Consider the following 18,965-nt stretch of genomic DNA (forward strand, 5'->3'; position numbering starts at 1 on the left):
GGAATTTATAGACCAGTTAGTCTAACCTCAGTGGTTGGGAAAGTGTTGGAGTATATTATTAACGATGACGTTTTGACGTACTTGGAGACTAATGATAAAGTAAGTCAAAGTCAGCATAGTTTCTGTAAAGAGAAATCATGTCTAATAAATCTGTTTCTGCCCTTGGAGGAAGTAACATGCTGGGTGGACAAAGGAGAGGCAATGAATGGCATTTACTTGGATTTTCAGAAGGCATTTGATAAGGTGCTACACGTGAGGCTGCTTAACCAGGTAAAATCCTATGGTGTTACAGGAAAGATACTGGCATGTTTAGAGGAATGGCTGACAGGCAGGAGGAAGCAAGTGGGAAGAAAAGGGCCTTTTCTGGTTGGCTGCCGATGACTAACAGTGTTCCTCAGGGGTCAGTATTGGGACCAATACTCTTCATATTGTCTATGATTTAGATAATGGAATTGATGGCTTTGTGGCAAAGTTTGCGGATGATACGAAGATAGGTGGAGGGGTAGGAAATGCTGAAGAAGCAATGCATTATCTAAATGGGCAGAAAGTTCAAACATCAGAAATGCAGAGGAACTTACAAGTCATCATGCAAGGCTCCCAGAGGGTTTATTTACAGGTTGAGTCTGTGTTAAAGAAGGGAAATGTAATGTTGGCATTTATTTCAAGGGGAATAGAATATAAAAAGAAGGAGATAATAGTAGCCTTTATAAGACACTAGTCAGGCCGCACTTATTGTCAACAGTTTGGGCCCCATATCTCACAGAGGATGTATTGCCATTGGAGAAGGTCCAGAGGAGATCCACGAGGATGATTCCGGGAATGAAGGGATTAACTATGAGGAGTATTTGGTAGCTTTGGGCAGCACTGGAATCTAGAAGAAAGTGTGGGGATCTCAAATCTCTACTAAATTTTGAAAGGACTAGATAGGGTGGATGGATGTGGAGAGAATATTTGCTATGGTGGGGGTGTCCAGAACGAGAGGGCACATCCTCAAAACTGAAGTGTGTCCCTTTAGAACAGAGGTAAGGAGGAATTTTTTTTTTTAACCAGAGAGTAGTAAATCTGTAGCATGCTCTGCCACAAAGTGTGGTGGAGGCCAAGTCCTTGCATATATTTAAGGTGGAAGTTTATCATTTCCTGATTGGGCAGGGCATCAAAGGATATGGTGAGAAGGCAGGTGTATGGAGTTGAGTGGGATCCAGGATCAGACATGATGGAATGCTGGAGCAGACGTGATGGGCTGAATGGCCTAATATTGCACCTATGCCTTATATTCTTATGGTCATGTGTTTGTTAGAAATTATTTTCTTTTAGGTAGAATAGAAAAACTATGAGAGCAAGAAAAAACGGCAGGTGAAGTTTTACCATCTTTGCATAGCAAGAATGGAACAATGGAGGGATTAAAATCTGAAAGTACTGTCTTATTGCAAGATCTCGCCGGTGAGCTGTGATTGAAGGGATAGCATAGAGACAGCAGGCAGTGTTGCTGCCCCATAGCTCTAAATCCAGCAACCAGGGTTGAATCCTGACCACAAGTACTATCTATGGTGCCTATAAAACTTTTTCACCCCCTTTGGAAGTTTTCATGTTTTGTTGTTTTATTGTTCGAAATTGTCTCTTCGACCTCGAAATACCCCTCTGCATATAGTCATGGTCATAGTCATAGTCGTACTTTATTGATTCCGAGAGAAATTGGTTTTCGTTACAATTGCACCATAAATAATTAAATAGTAATATGTAAATTATGCCAGGAAATAAGTCCAGGACCAGCCTATTGGCTCAGGGTGTCTGACCCTCCAAGGTATGAGTTCTAAAGTTTGATGGCCACAGGCAGGAATGACTTCCTATGACGCTCAGTGCTGCATCTCGGTGGAATGAGTCTCTGGCTGAATGTACTCCTGTGCCCAACCGGTCCATTATGTAGTGGATGGGAGACATTGTGCAAGATGGCATGCAACTTGGACAGCATCCTCTTTTCAGACACCATACCTGGTTTTCTGGTACAGGCCTGGATCACCAGAATTGAATGCCACAGACCTAGCCTTCAGCAGACAACGTACCTCCTGGATCATCCACAGCCTTTGGTTTAGGAATATGCAGAAAGACTTTGTAGGCACTCACTCATCCACACAGGTTTTAATGAAGTCGGTAACAACTTCAGCATACTCATCCAGGTTCGAAGATGAATCCCTGAATACAGTCCAGTCCGCATATTCAAAGCAGTCCTGTAGGTTGCTCCCGTGCTTCCCTTGTCCACACCTCCTTGGTCCTCAATACTGGTCCTGCACTCTTCAGTCTCTGCCTATCATAAGGGAGTATAAGTATAGCCAGGTGATCAGACTGCCTGAAGTGAGGGCATGGAATAGCACGGTAGGCAATCTTGATAGTAGTGTAGCAATGGTCCAGTGTGTTGTTTCCTCTGATATTGCAAGTGATCTGTTATTGGTAATTCCTCAGTGATTTTTTCAGACTGGCCTGGCTAAAATCTCCCAAAACAATCGTGAAGGCGTTAGGATGCGCTGTTTCGTACATGTCGATCCCATTGCTCAGATCATCTAAAGCCCGATTGATATTGGCCTGAGGTGGAATGTAAACTACTACCAAAATGACCCCAGAGAACTCTAGTAGTAGGTAAAAAGGATGGCTCTTAATTACTAGATACTCCAGGTCTGGTGAGCAGAATTGGGACTGCACTGATATACTTGTGCACCAAGAAGAGTTGAACATGAGGCATACTCCTCCATCTCTGCTTTTGAGAGACTCTATAGATCTATTCTGATGGTGTATAGCAATCCCATCGATCTGAGTCGCTGCATCCGGTACAGAAAAGATTATCCAGGATTGCGTGAAACAAAGGACACACGCAGTCCTAGTGTCCCTTTGATTCAGCACCCTAGCTCTGAGATCATCGATTTTATTCACCAGAGACTGCATGTTTGCCAGCAAGATAGTCGGTATTGGGAGTTTAAAACCCCATTTCCTTAAACCCACTTGTAACCCTGATCTACAACCATGCTTCTTCCATGGCTGTAGTTCCTCCTCATCTCGATCGTAAATCTACTCCCCCAAATCTTGAGGCTATGTCCCCTAGTTCTAGTTTCACCTATCAGTGAGAACAACTTGTCTGCCTCTCTCCTATCTATCCCTTCCATAATTTTATATGTTTCTATAAGAACTCCTCTCATTCTTCTGAATTCCAGTGAGTTCAGTCCCAGGCAACTCAATCTTTCCTCATGGTCTAACCCTCTCATCTCTGGAATCAACCTGGTGAACCTCCTCTGCACCGCCTTGAAAGCCAATATATCCTTCCTCAGGGAAGGAGACCAGAAATGCATGCCGGGCTCCAGGTGTGGCCTCACCAGTGCCCTGTAGGGTTGTAGCATAACCTCCCTGCTCTTAACTTCAATCCCTCTAACAATCTCTGTAGATTCTCCATATCTTATGCACAGAGTCAGTACCCTGACAAAAACTACACCATGACGACTAAAGAACACTTCAATCAACTCTGTGAAAAGGTTATTAAAAAGCATAAGTCAAGAGGTGGATACAGGAAAATTTCCAATTCACTGAATATCCCTTGTCAATCATCAAGATATGGAAAGAATATGACGCAGCTGTAAATCTGCCTAGAGCAGGCCGTCCTCAAAAACTGAGTGACCGTGCAAGAAGGGGACCAGTGAGGGAGGCCACCGAGAGACCTATGACAACTCTGGTGGATTTATCAGTTTCATTGGCTGAAACCGATCACAGTTTTATGGGAGAAAAAACCACTGTAGTAAAAAAGCTCACATGAAATTTAGGCTGGAGTTTGCCAGACAGCATGTGGGAGACTCTGAAGTCATCTGGAAAAAGATTCTATGGTCTGATGAAACAAAAAATTGAGCTTTTCAGCCATCAGACTAAACGCTCTGTTTGGCATGAGCCAAACACTGCACCTCATCAAAAACACACCATCCCTACCATGAAGCATGGTGGTGGCTGCATCATGCTGTGGGGATGCTTCACTTCACTAGGCTGTAATTGCTGCCAATGGTGCATCTACTAAATACTGACTTGGGGGGGGGTGGGGTTGTGAGTAATTATGCAATCAATTATTTTGTGTTTAATAATTGCAATAAATTTAGACCATTTTGTAGAAGCTTGTTTTCACTTTGACACGATAGAGTTTTTTTCTGTTGATCAGTGTCAAACTTGCCAAATTAAATCCACTGTGATGCAATGTTAAAACATGAAAACCTCCAAGGGAGGTGTGTGAATACTTTTATAGCCACTGTATGTCATGCTTGCATATTCTCCCTGCGACAGTTGGGTTTTCCAGTAGCTCTCAATTCCTCACATATCCCATAGGTACAGGTTGTAAGTTTATTTTTCTTCTGTAAGTTGTCCCTGGAGTAATTGAATGTTAGGAGAATCACTGGGGATTTGATGGATATGTGCTCCCCATTCTGGTTTCCCTCTCATCCCTTCTCTTCTCTTCACCAGTCCAATACGTCTTGCTGTGACTGTCCTTCCCTTTCTGCCATGGTCCACTCTCCTCTCCCATCAGATTCTTTATTCTTCAGTCCTTTACCTCTTCTGCCTATCACCTCTCAGCTTCTTAATTCATTGGCCCTCCCACACCTGCCCATGTTCCTCCTCATCTGCGTTCACCTATAACCTAACACCTTGTACTCCTTCCCCTCACCCCACCTTCTTATTCTGGCATGTACTACAGAATAAGATTTTGGGAAATAAGTTGGAAAAGGGTATATAAATTGCTTTGTTTCACTGAATAGTCTCCATGTCGGAAGAGCACATAAGAAATATAAGAAATTTTGTCATCGATGGGGCTTTCATTAAAGTCACACTTATAGTCATTGAGTATTAAGTTATACAGCATTGAAGCAGATCCTTTGGTGCATCTGACCATACCTATCATCAAATACCCAACAAAAGCGGTCCCAACCTGTTCAAGATTGTCTAAAGCCATTGCCCGTACATGAGGAGAACAAAATAATTGGTACTCTGAAAATGATGCAGCACAAAAACTGTAAAGAACATAATGATTAAAAAAATACAATAAATATAAATACATGAGATAGCCTATATAAATAAATTATTTGTGTATCCAACACGTCTAGACACAGGAGTGTCTATACATAAGTTTACACTGACAGGAAATGATGAAGTATTGGTGGTGCAGGGATGTAGAGGGGTGGGTTAGTGGATGGAAGTGTTGATCAGCCTTACTGCTTGGGGAAAGTAATTGTTCTTGAATCTGGTGGTGCTGGTGTGAATGCTACATAGCCTCCTCCCTGATGGGAGTGGGACAAATGGTCCATGAGCTGGCTAGGTGGGATCCTTCATGATGTTACTGGCCCTTTTCTGGTACCTTTATATATATATATATATATCCTTGATGACAGATAGGCTGGTACTAGTGATGCATTGGGTAGTTTTTACTACCTATTTTAGAGCCTTCCTGTCTACTGCTGTGCAATTTCTGTACCATATGGAGATGCAGCATGTTAGGATGCTCTCATGGTCTGCAGGAATAAGGAACCTTGGTTTTCAAGGGATATTGCAACTCTGATAAAGAAGAAGAGGGAGTTGTATGACATGTATAGGAAACAGGGAGTAAATAAGGTGCTTGAGGAGTATAAGAAGTGCAAGAAAATACTTAAGAAAGAAATCAGGAGGGCTAAAAGAAGACATGAGGTTGCCTTGGCAGTCAAAGTGAAGGATAATCCAAAGAGCTTTTGCAGGTATATTAAGAGCAAAAGGATTGTAAGGGATAAAATTGGTCCTCTTGAAGATCAGAGTGGTCGGCTATGTGCGGAACCAAAGGAAATGGGGGAGATCTTAAATAGGTTTTTTGCATCTGTATTTTCTAAGGAAACTGGCATGAAGTCTGTGGAATTAAGGGAAACAAGTAGTGAGATCATGGAAACTGTGCAGATTGAAAAGGAGGAGGTGCTTGCTGTCTTGAGGAAAATTAAAGTGTATAACTCCCCGGGACCTGACAGGGTATTCCCTCGGACCTTGAAGGAGACTAGTGTTGAAATTGCAGGGGCCCTGGCAGAAATATTTAAAATGTCGCCATCTACAAGTCAGGTGCCGGAGGATTGGAGAGTGGCTCATGTTGTTCCGTTGTTTAAAAAAGGATCGAAAAGTAATCCGGGAAATTATAGGCTGGTAAGTTTAACATCGGTAGTAGGTAAGTTATTGGAGGGAGTACTAAGAGACAGAATCTAGAAGCATTTGGATAGACAGGGACTTATTGGGGAGAGTCAACATGGTTTTGTGCGTGGTAGGTCATGTTCGACCAATCTATTGGAGTTTTTCGAGGAGGTTACCAGGAAAGTGGATGAAAGGAAGGCAGTGGATATTGTCAACATGGGCTTCAGTAAGACCTTTGACAAGGTCCCGCATGGGAGGTTAGTTAGGAAAATTCAGTTGCTAAGTATATATGGAGAAGTGGTAAATTGGATTAGACATTGGCTCAATGGAAGAAGCCGAAGAGTGGTAGTAGAGAATTGCTTCTCTGAGTGGAGGCCTGTGACTAGTGGTATGCCACAGGGATCAGTGCTGGGTCCATTGTTATTTGTCATCTATATCAATGATCTGGATGATAATGTGGTAAATTGGATTAGCAAATTTGCTGATGATACAAAGATTGGAGGTGTAGTAGACAGTGAGGAAGGTTTTCAGAGTCTGCAGAGGGACTTGGACCAGTTGGAAAAATGGGCTGAAAAATGGCAGATGGAGTTTAATACAGACAAGTGTGAGGTATTGCACGTTGGAAGGACAAACCAACGTAGAACATACAGGGTTAATGGTAAGGCACTGAGGAGTGCAGTAGAACAGAGGGATCTGGGAATACAAATACAAAATTCCCTAAAAGTGTTGTCACAGGTAGATAGGGTCGTAAAGAGAGCTTTTGGTACATTGACCTTTATTAATCAAAGTATTGAGTATAAGAGCTGGAATGTTATGATGAGGTTGTATAAGGCATTGGTGAGGCCGAATCTGGAGTATTGTGTTCAGTTTTGGTCACCAAATTACAGCAAGGGTATAAATAAAGTTGAAAGAGTGCAGAGAAGGTTTACAAGGATATTGCCGGGACTTGAGAAACTCAGTTACAGAGAAAGATTGAATAGGTTAGGACTTTATTCCCTGGAACGTAGAAGAATGAGGGGAGATTTGATAGAGGTATATAAAATTATGATGGGTATAGATAAAGTGAATACAAGCAGGCTTTTTCCACTGAGGCAAGGGGAGAATAAAACCAGAGGACATGGGTTAAGGGTGAGCGGGGAAAAGTTTAAAGGGAACATTAAAGGGGGCTTCTTCACACAGAGAGTAGTGGGAGTATATAATGAGCTGCCAGATGAAGTGGTAAATGTGAGTTCTTTTTTAACATTTAAGAATAAATTGGACAGATACATGGATGGGAGATGTATGGAGGGATATGTTCCGTGTGCAAGTCAGTGGGATTAGGCAGAAAATGGTTTGGCACAGCCAAGAGGGGCCAAAAGGCCTGTTTCTGTGCTGTAGTTTTTCTATGGTTTCTATGGTTTCTATGGTTACTCTCCCTTAGTGAATCAAATTCTTGGACAGGTGCTTCTTAATTGTTATGTCTCCACCAACTTTGAGAGTACAAATGCAATCTGGCTTTAAAACTACTTCTTCAGATCACTTTAAACCTATGCTTACTAGTCGATGCAAAATTATCAGGGGAAAGGTTTCTTACTCTCTACCCTAACTAAGTTTCATCATTTTGTATACTTCTATGAAGGAAAAGAAACCCAGCTATTCAGTAATTAAGGACCATGCCAGCCTCCATGACCCAGGACATGCCCACCACCCCCCCCTTCTCATTTTTACCATCAAGTAGAAAGTACAGGAGCGTGAATACACAAACTCAACACTTCAGGAACAGCTTCTTCCCCTCTGCCATCAGATTTCTGGATGGACAAAGAACCTATGAACACTACTTCACCATCTTTCTTTTGCTTTCTTTTTGCAATACTTACTTAACTTATTTATATACATATACAATATCACAAATGACCTGACTTGGTCCAACCATACAATTGTTTGGCAGCAATAAAGTATAAAGTATATATAAACAATTGGTACTAGAACGTATAATCATCACAGCGATATTTGATTCTGCGCTTCACACTCCCTGGATTACAATATATATATATATATATATATTCATTATTCTAATTTATTGTTTTTTTATTAATATGTACTGCAATGTACTGCTGTTGCAAAACAACACATATCACAGCAAATGCCAATCATATTAAACCTGATTCTGATGTCTTGTATTCTTTCTTTACTACCATCTTCTGGAATCTTTGAACTTGTACACTAACATCTCTTTCTTCATCAGTAATCACTTGGGTCTTACTCTATATGTCTACCCTTATTAAACCCCCAAAATGCAACATCTCATGGCTGTCAGAATTAAATTCCATTGGCACCACCACATATGAATAACTTCAACCGAAATAGATTTCTAGGCTATCCACAGTCTAACAGTTGAACTGTGGTTGAAGGAACTGGATGGACTGAAGAACCCAAGACAAATTGAAGAAACTTGTTTCTGTTGAGGTCCCTATGGGCCAAATGCACAGGAATTATCACTCTCCAAATATTCACTTCATGACTGAGCTTCCACACGACACCCTCTCCCTCAATATTCTGGGACTTCTCATTTCCAGTTGATCCACAATCATTTTTATACCTGATTTCAGGATCATCAGATGGATCACTGCCTTCTTGGCACAAAAGTTAGATACTGTGATGTCAGGTGGAACCCCGTAGGGTACTGCCATGGATAGAAAATTGGCTGGCAGACAGGAAACAAAGAGTAAAGATTAATGGGTCCTTTTCAGAATGGCAAGCAGTGACTAGTGGGGTACTGCAAGGCTTGGTGCTGGGACTGCAGCTATTTACAATATACATTAATGATTTAGATGAAGGGATTAAAAGTAACATTAGCAAATTTGCGGATGACACAAAGCTCGGTAGCAGTGTGAAATGTGAGAAGGATATTATGAGAATGCAGGGTGACTTGGACAGGTTGGATGAGTGGGCAGATGCAAGGCAGATGCAGTTTAATGTGGATAAATGTGAGGTTATTCACTTTGGTGGCAAGAACAGGAAGGCAGATTACTATCTGAATGGTGTCAAGTTAGGAAAAGGGGAAGTACAACGAGATCTAGGTGTCCTTGTTCATCAGTCACTGAAAGTAAGCATGCAGGTACAGCAGGCAGTGAAGAAAGCTAATGGCATGTTGGCCTTCATAACAAGGGGAGTTGAGTATAGGAGCAAAGAGGTCCTTCTGCAGTTGTATAGGACCCTGGTGCGACCACACCTGGAGTATTGTGTGCAGTTTTGGTCTCCAAATTTGAGGAAGGACATTCTAGCTATTGAGGGAGTGCAGCGTAGGTTCACGAGGTTAATTCCCGGGATGGCGGGATTGTCATATGTTGAAAGATTGGAGCGACTGGGCTTGTATACACTGGAATTTAGAAGGATGAGAGGGGATCTGATCGAAACATATAAAATTATTAAGGGATTGGACACACTAGAGGCAGGAAACATGTTCCCGATGTTGAGGAGTCCAGAACCAGAGGCCACAGTTTAAGAATAAGGGGTAGACCATTTAGAACAGAGTTGGGGAAACACTTTTTCACACAGAAGGTTGTGGTTCTGTGGAATGCTCTGCCTCAGAAGGCAGTGGAGGCCAACTCTCTGGATTTTTTCAAGAAAGAGTTAGGTAGAGTTCTTAAAGATAGAGGAGTCAAGGGATATGGGGAGAAGGCAGGAAAAGGGTTCTGATTGTGGATGATCAGCCATGATCACAGTGAATGGTGGTGCTGGCTTGAAGGGCTGAATGGCCTACTCCTGCACCTATTGTCTATTGTCTATAACCCACAGAAGTTGTATTTAAATGGAACTCTGTAGAAGTTTTACATCCCTAAACATTTTCAATGGGTGCTTCACCTATTGTTGGTCTTGTTAATAACATTTCTAAACCCAGTATAAATTGTAGGCTGTTGTCATTGCCTAAAATAAACAGAATGGGTTAGATACATGGGTTAGGACCAAAAAAACATGGCTGGAGTCACTCAGGAAGTTTATTCACTGTGTCGAAAATCAAACTTGCAAAAATTAGTGGAAATAGTGAAAAGAAAACTGCCAATATTTACAAAATGATATCTACTAGTTAACACAAGAATACCTTTTACTTATTCTTGTCTAGTGTAAGCTCCTCCCGGCCCCTATCTCTCTCTCATACTGAGACCAAAAAGCCCCCCTTGTTTAGGCACTAGGATATACCATTTTTAAGTACTAACAAAGTTAACCTAAAAATGCACGTGAATTAGAATATGATTCACCCCACGGTGTAATTACAATCATACCTTAAAAAAAGTATACAAGCAACATACACTATATATATTTACATATCCCCATTACTAAATATACGGATTATTCTGCCATCTATGGCAAAAAAAGGCACCATAAAGTCACACCAAGCGCATTAATTCAGTTTAGAATTAAACTAAACTTTGGTGTTTGACTCTGAATGTATGTAGCAATGCGGAGGAAATACAGTGGGTTAATTATAAGACCATACTGGGGAAGACATTGAAGTGTGTACACTCAATACAACAACAGCAGAATGACAAGGCAATATTTGTGTGTGAGTGAATGCACAAGTGTAATGAGTGTGTTTACTGAGTGCTCTTCATCATAGAATGCATAAACTTATAAGTTTCTCTGCCGAGGAAGCAATTATGAGGAAAATGTAGCTAGAGTTGATTGAAGAAATGGATATACATTTTAACTGTGCAAAATAAGTTTTTAGTTTTATGGTTGTTTCCACATAATTTGAAAATTTTTCAGTAAAGATTATTTATTAGAGAAGAATAACGTATGTGATACATTGGCAATGAATAGCAGTACATACATAGCAAACGTAGCAAACAGAGGTAATCGAACATAAATCCTTGAAGCAACCATTCCCAAAATAAATTATATGGGCTTGTTGATGTAGGAAATAACAAATAAGCACAGAATCAGAACCAGGTTTATTATCACTGACATGTTGTTAACTTAGTTGTTTTGTGGTAGCCGTACAGTGCAATGCCATAAAATGACTACAAGAAACAATTAAAAAATAAATAAATAAACAATGTGATAGATAACTAGGTGGAGAAATGGATGGATAAATACATAGTGCAAAAAGAGAGCAAAATGGTGATATTCCATTCATGGATATTTCAGAAATCTGACGACAAAGAAGAAGCTAAATGTTGAATGTGGGTTTTCAAGCTCCTGTACTTTCTCTTTGATGGTAGTAATGAGAAGACAGTGTGGATGGTGAGGGTTCTTTGTGATAGATGCCATTTTTTTTTTTAGGAATTGCCTTTTGAAGATGTCCTCAATGGTGGGAAGGCTAATGCCCATAATGGAGCTGGCTAAGTTTATAACCCTCTACAGCTTTTTCCAATCCTCTGCATTGATGCCTCCATGCCAGATGTTGATGCAACCAGTGAGAATGCTGTATAAATTTGCCAGAATCTTTAGTGACATACCAAACCCCCTCAAACTCCTAATAAAATGTAGCCTTCTTCGTAATTGCATCAATATGTAGGACCCAAGATAAATCTTCAGACATGTTGACACCCAGCATCTTGAAGCTGCTCACCCTCAATATGACTTTGTTAGTGCAATCAGACTAATTGATCGATAACACAAGGGGAGATCTTCATCAAAATTAAAATTATGTTAAATTAGACTCCATCAGTCAGAATTTTACAGGAAGTTCAAGAGTTTATTGAATGGTAGAATGATACTGAGTTTTTGTAAAGGACTATTATTTATAACACATGTTGAATCGGCAAATTTCCAAAGGACACGTAACCAATGGCTCCCTGGAGTTGATAAAGGAACTGAAAAGGAGAGAAGAGGAATCCAGAAAAGCAGGAACATTTTCAGTGACAATCTTGGAATTCTATCACTTTGGTGCTGTATGTTCCAATCCAATGAGTAATTTTAACAGCAATCCTCACAAATCTGCTTGCTTTCCTGCTTTAAGACTGAACATATGGCCTCTGGCTGTGGGCAAGCATCTTGGAGTTGGCAGAAATTCAAAACTGGCTCTGCTGCTCCATCTTCCCGTGAGGTTCTGGGATAATGGCCGCACCGTTTGGAGTATTAAAACTTAGATGGACATAGTCTATCTGCAACACTTCAGCTTGTTCACTTATCAGATGAACATAGGGTTGAGAAAATAAGCCATAAACAGGAGCCCAATGCAAACAAATTAGTGAGAATTCATGAATAAACTACAGATGTCAGGCAATGTTCCAGACTTGAGAAGAAAGAGCCAAGTCTCTCATGAACAAAGGGCTAACTTCTGAATTTAAACACATCCTCGGAAATGTGCTTTAAAATAAGATATAGCTTGACAGGAAAAGAAGAAAACGCAGAGACAATGTAGTTAAATTTATTATTTCAGCAAATTATCATTGTTTTGTTTCAATCTGAGGAACATAACCCAACAATGGGATTAAAAATTTATATGGTCTGAACAATACCTGACATAATGTAAACACATACATAAATTTTAATCAATACTTCCATAAAATATATTGTATATTAGAACAATTTAAGTATTTTAATACTTTTTTCTACATCTCGAATGGGAGCTGATGAGAGTTTATATTAATTTCAGTTGAAAAGAACAGTTGAAATTCTGTTGGAAAGAACAAGTTCAATATCTTAAAGTCTCATTGTTAAGATGCCAAATTCATACTGGAATGAACCCAGCATGGAGTATACTGAGGAAAGACCTACCAGTGTAGTTCATCCTTGCTCCTATATTGGAAGAAAAATAAATTCTCCATGGTATGGTTCATCTGAGCAGTGTGTTATTCCACTGCAAATGTAGAGAGCTACCTTCCAGACATGGACACTAATGCAAGTAGTTGCCAATGGGATCCTGTTATTCAGTAAGCCTCTTTGCATCTGCAATGTTCCGATCACAAACTATCATAGAACTAAATCTCATGAAGTTGACTTCCTCAGTGGCTTCATATCAGACAAAAAGATTAAGTCAAAAGCTTGTTCTGGGCCTCCAACTTCAGATACAATTTCTGGCATCTAATTTTTACATCACTTTAAAAAAAAAGTTGAACATGTTTGTGTATTGTGTGACAAGAATACACATAGATTAAGATGTAGCTGTCGTGTGCTGGCACCAGTGGGATCAGTAGTTGGTCTGCCACCCGTCTTCAAGAGAGGGAGAGATAAGGAAAACAATGCAGCAGCATTTGGAGATATTAATGAAGGGGAAGGAGAGCTGTCAAGATCGGCTCCCCCTTTGAACCCTGAACTGTTTGAAGTGATGGACAGGCGATGCCCCAGCAGGGGGATAAAAAGGGACAGGTTCGCTAAGGCAGGACACACACACGACACCCGAAGTAACGAGACCCTGGAAGCGGTGCGTCTCTCACAAGTCGGTGGGAAGTTTTTGGACGGCTGATCGCGGGATCAAGCCATAGACGCTCAGGGTGGAATGGCACGATCGGCGGGAACCTGGTGTGTGTCCACCCTTGCCTGGGTGCCAGGTTCACCGCAGAGAAACGATCGTATCTGGAAACGGAGGGGGTCACGGTCGGTGACCTCAGATGACATCACAAAGGACTCGCCTGAAAGCTGACTGCGAAGGTCTGTGTGGAAGCCGCTTTGAATATTCATTCGTTTTGCTCTCTCTCTCCTTCCCCCCACTGTCCATCGCCACGGCAGCGATTACTGCAAACTGAACTGAACTAAATTGAACTGAACTTTGCGTCACTTTGAAACTGGTCATTTACCCCTAGACAACGATAGAGCTTGATTGATCCTGTTATCTTAATTCTGTGTACATGTGTGTTTATCATTGCTGAACTGTTGCATTCATTATCCTTTTGATTAGAGTACTGTGTTGCTTGTTTCTTTAATAAAACTTTCTTAGTTCTAGTAATCCAGACTCCAACTGAGTGATCCATTTCTGCTGGTTTGGCAACCCAGTTACGGGGTACGTAACAATTGTTATCGAGGTGATTTGCTCTGGATGGTTTAGACAGTAAAAATCCACTGGAGTGGAAAAGAAGAGATCTAGAATTGTATTATCTGAGTAGACTGCCTTTTGCACAAGGCACCTCTTTGGTAAAGGAGTTAAATTGTGGGTTCTGAACTCTGGGTAGGCAGATGGTTAATGATCTGATGATCAGTTAATACGGGTCCTAATGTTTATTAAGGTGGCTGCTTGCCAGTTTGCCATCAAGTGTTGCAATTAACAATCTCCTCTAATAGAAATCAGCTCAATGGAAGTAAAGAAGATGTGAGGATTGTAATCACTAGAGCCACACTCAGCTTCCATTAATCTCTTGAAGCTGAGGACAACTGATTACAATACATCTGAGGAGAACTTTTGATGCATATCGAAAAGCGATATTGAGCACTTTGTCAGGACTTCATCGCTTACTCTGAAAATCTCTGATGGTGTCTATAATCAGATTCAGAATCTGATTTATCATCACTGACATATGACATAAAATGTGTTGTTTTGCTGCAGCAGTATATTGCAAAGACATAAAAATCTGTAAATAGCAAAAATAAATAAATATTGAAAAAAGGAATAATGAGATTGTGTCCATGAATTCACGGATCAATCAGAAATTTGGTGGCTGATGGGAAAAAGCTGATTCTGAATTGTTGAGCTTGGGTCTTCAAAATGGGGAGCCTGGCAATAAAATAAGAAATCGTGGTTGTTGTCTCCCGCATTTCAGAGAAGAATTTGAGACAAAGAAGGTGGATGAAGTTGAAACAGCTTCCCGAGAAGAAAAGGTGCAGAAGATGATAAAAAAAAATCTGCAGACTCATGCTGGCATGAGAGACCAGCCATTACTATCAGCAATTACAGCCGAGGTCACAAGAGGAATAAAATAAAGAAGGGAAGAAAGGTGCAGACAGTAGCACCAGATGGTTCACTACCTATGAGAAAAAATCCTTCATCACTGTTCAGTGCTTTTGAGGCCCATCTCTGTCCATCAGGCTCTGGTGCTGTGCTGTCACTACTTACTCTTCAATGATTGAAGATTCATCAAGAAGTCTACAGTGTACTATATGCTCTCAATCTGTTCCATATTTAAAGATTATCATCTTCTCCCCAACATAATTAATGTCATTAATTTTCACAACCAAAACAAAGGAGAAGCACATGATGGAAACAAGAGTACTTACAAATATTAACAGATCATTCTTTTGCATATAATATATGCTTATGAAGTCTCTTGCCTACACTGTTAATAGTTGCAATGACTCTTGGGGCGGGTTACTGTTTTGAATCACAGTTCATATATATTCTGCAATACCACTGAGGGGTTATTGGCCACAAAAGCTATAGCTCCGAGGCCATCATCCCTGCCTGAGCTTTAGAAGATGTCTGGACAGCTGAAGCACTCTGCATTAATTTAGCAAAGGAGTTCAAAGCTACTGAGATTCTATTGTATTGTTTTGCTGTTTCATCCAAACTGGGATACTACGGAATTGTTCTGATTGCAATCGTCAATCATCAGACATTACATACAGAGGGACTTCAGTCGTCTCTGGGAAGGTATTAGAAAGAATGGAATCCAGGTCCTATGTTACTCTGGAGGTGGGCACCTCATTGCCATAACAAGTAAGCTATCAGACAGATAGCACAATCTCATGCTCAGTCAGACCGATCATAGGTTATATGATTTCTTGCCCCGGAAGTGAGAGAAGTAAATGAAAGATAAAATTAATGTAAACATCACAGGGGGACTCTCTTGAACCACCAATACCTCCTTGATAGCAGAGAAGGCTCAACAGTGCCAAAACTATCTTAGGAGTTTAAAGAGAGCGAATCTGCTCCAGAAGCTGCCTGGTAAACTGTGCCATTGAGAGCATACTGACCTTCTGCATGATAGTATAGTACACTAGCTGCAACAAAATTGACCACTTCAGTGAGTGATTAGGACTGCACAGGACATCATTGCGACACAACTACCAGATATGGAAAACAATGACAACTCATGCTGTGTATAGTGGGCTTGCAACATTTTAATGGACTCAACGCAGCCTAGTTTTCAACTGTTCAACTTCCTACCATCTGGCAGGAGGTACAGAAACATCTCTGCACAGACATCCAGACTGAAAAAACAGCTTTTATCCCCAGGGCTATCATGTAACTGAACAATGTCTTCCCCGCCCACTCATATCCATGACCACTATGGACAATCTCTGAGTACAATGCATGGGCATGTGCAACATTTGGATTTAAATGGGGCAGCTCCCTTCTAGTGATTTCAGAGGTCTTTGTTTTTTTTTAAATTTCAGCTTTAATCCTTGATGCTATTTTATATTTAATCATTGTATTTTGTAACATGAGCATGTGCAATATGAATGGAGCAGCAACTATCTCTTTTAATTTTAGAGTTGTTTGTCTTTAATTCAGTTTTAACTTAGATATCATTCTAAACAACTTAGAAGTTATTTTAGATTTAGTCATTGCGTTTTTAATAACTGATTTTCCAGTATGCTGCTGTGCACTGACAGGAGTAGCACTGCAATTTCATTATCCTGAGTATTGACAAAAAAACCTAATAATAATAACAATAATACTATGTACACTTGAATATTCTTGGATTAGCTCTACCTAGGACAGAAGGAGCAAGAAGAACAATGGACAGTAAATCTCTACACAACAGTCAGATGAAACTTCTAAGGATATATTTTCATCAACAAAAACAGGATTCAGCACTCCATGCAATTTTGCAATTTATGTGCAAAATAATATGCAATTTTGGTAAGAATTGTATTCCACTAAACTTAAAAGAGAGCACAACCCAGAAAAATGAAGAAATTACCATGACTGAAGTAGAGTTAACCACGGAAGAGCATGATCTTCCATGGAAGACATTCCCACTATTTGTGCAGACTAAGATGTTGACAAGGAAGCATTGAATGCCTGGCTCAGAGTTGTAGACCTCCTCCCAGAAACAGAAAGGCTCTTTCTGGCAACACAGGACCAGTCAGTTAACACAAAAATTATCAAGAATATATGATAAGGACCAATAAATTCAATATGATGAATGTGGAAAATGCCAAGAAAATCCATAAGTAATCCCACACATTACAGGGTCCTGCAGCAGTTTAACTTAATCTGATTACGTAAACAGGCACAATCAAGTGGCAAACATTATTTACTAAAATCTTGCTTTAAAATACAAACACAAAAAAGGAACTGTACCTTACTATGAATACAAGCCTGATCCAGTTTTAGAGTCAGAATCCCACAAATTATATTACGACCAATCAGTTATTATAGATACAACAATCCATAATAACCATCTGGATATAATAATACAGGATAAATAGGCAAGAATAACTTACCTAATAGATATAGCCATTCCAAACACACATGACATGCAGAAATCAGGAAGTGAAAAACACCAGAAATATGCTGAATTAAAAGAGGAAATTGAGAGTCTGTGGAACATGAATAGGGTATACATTGTCCCAAAAGTAATATCTGCAACTGGTGTCATCCCAGAGGTACTAGACAGTAGCATTAAACAATTAGGGCCACACACAACAATATTTATGTAATTCTTCAGAAAGCCACAATACTAAACACTAATAGAATGTTCTGAAAGTTCCATGAAATTGAGAAATGAGTATACCCATACCTCAGGTTTTACCAGCTTGAGCTGAGAAAAAAATAAATAATAATAATAATTATAGTAATAATGAAAGCATTGGCAATGATGCACATGTGAGAATGTCTAATGCCTTGCATGATGGAAGAACTGTGAGATGTACCTAGGTGTTAGTACTGCCCATGAAGAAGCAACATGGTGGAGTACGTAAACATTAGTACCTATTTACTTGAGATTGCAGTGTGTTTATGTAACAGTACTACTGGTGGTAGAGCAGTTATTGAGCAACTTGTTTGTGAAACAAAATTTTACATTTACCAGTTGTGTTTAGCTATGGCTGGATCTTGTAGCTAAGATTCCTAGCCATGATTTCATCAGTTATATCATTCCATATAGATCATATTAATTCCTATGAATATGATCCCTGAACAGATAAAACACATTCCAGCAAGCAACACACATCAAAGTTGCTGGTGAATGCAGCAGGCCAGGCAGCATCTCTAGGAAGAGGTGCAGTCGACGTTTCAGGCCGAGACCCTTCGTCAGGACTAACTGAAGGAAGAGTGAGTAAGAGATTTGAAAGTTGGAGGGGGAGGGGGAGATCCAAAATGATAGGAGAAGACAGGAGGGGGAGGGATAGAGCCAAGAGCTGGACAGGTGATAGGCAAAAAGGGATACGAGAGGATCATGGGACAGGAGGTCCGGGAAGAAAGACGGGGGGGGGGGGAACCCAGAGGATGGGCAAGAAGTATATTCAGAGGGACAGAGGGAGAAAAAGGAGAGTGAGAGAAAGAATGTGTTCATAAAAATAAGTAACAGATGGGGTACGAGGGGGAGGTGGGGCCTTAGCGGAAGTTAGAGAAGTCGATGTTCATGCCATCAGGTTGGAGGCTACCCAGACGGAATATAAGGTGTTGTTCCTCCAACCTGAGTGTGGCTTCATCTTTACAGTAGAGGAAGCCGTGGATAGACATGTCGGAATGGGAATGGGATGTGGAATTAAAATGTGTGGCCACTGGGAGATCCTGCTTTCTCTGGCAGACAGAGCGTAGATGTTCAGCAAAGCGGTCTCCCAGTCTGCGTCAGGTCTCGCCAATATATAAAAGGCCACATCGGGAGCACCCGATCTGTTACTTATTTTTATGAACACATTCTTTCTCTCACTCTCCTTTTTCTCCCTCTGTCCCTCTGAATATACCTCTTGCCCATCCTCTGGGTCCCCCCCCACTTGTC

Source organism: Mobula birostris, chromosome 4, assembly GCF_030028105.1.
Source record: "Mobula birostris isolate sMobBir1 chromosome 4, sMobBir1.hap1, whole genome shotgun sequence".
NCBI classification, from domain to species: Eukaryota; Metazoa; Chordata; class Chondrichthyes; order Myliobatiformes; family Myliobatidae; genus Mobula; species Mobula birostris.